The sequence below is a fragment of the Microtus ochrogaster genome, linkage group LG4, assembly GCF_000317375.1.
Source record: "Microtus ochrogaster isolate Prairie Vole_2 linkage group LG4, MicOch1.0, whole genome shotgun sequence".
NCBI classification, from domain to species: Eukaryota; Metazoa; Chordata; class Mammalia; order Rodentia; family Cricetidae; genus Microtus; species Microtus ochrogaster.
The window spans coordinates 19,116,001-19,116,277 of NC_022030.1; positions in this window are offsets into that span (position 1 = coordinate 19,116,001).

Consider the following 277-nt stretch of genomic DNA (forward strand, 5'->3'; position numbering starts at 1 on the left):
AAAAAAAAAAAAAGTTCAGAAAGTTCTAAGATGTGTTAGACTCCTCGAAGCTGATCTAAACAGTAAGCAGTTGGTGGGGCAACAGGAAGGCTTTAGTGGCAGTGCCTTCAGGCTGAGGAAAGTGCTCAGGGAAGGCAGCATTCAGGAACTAGCACCCGTGCTTTGTCAGTGATGCAGCTGGTGAAGAGCTGCCCATGCCTCTGTGAGGAAAGGCAATAAACACACTGTTTCCAAACTGTACTTGAATGTTTTTGTTGTCATAGTGCTCTGTGTGGAT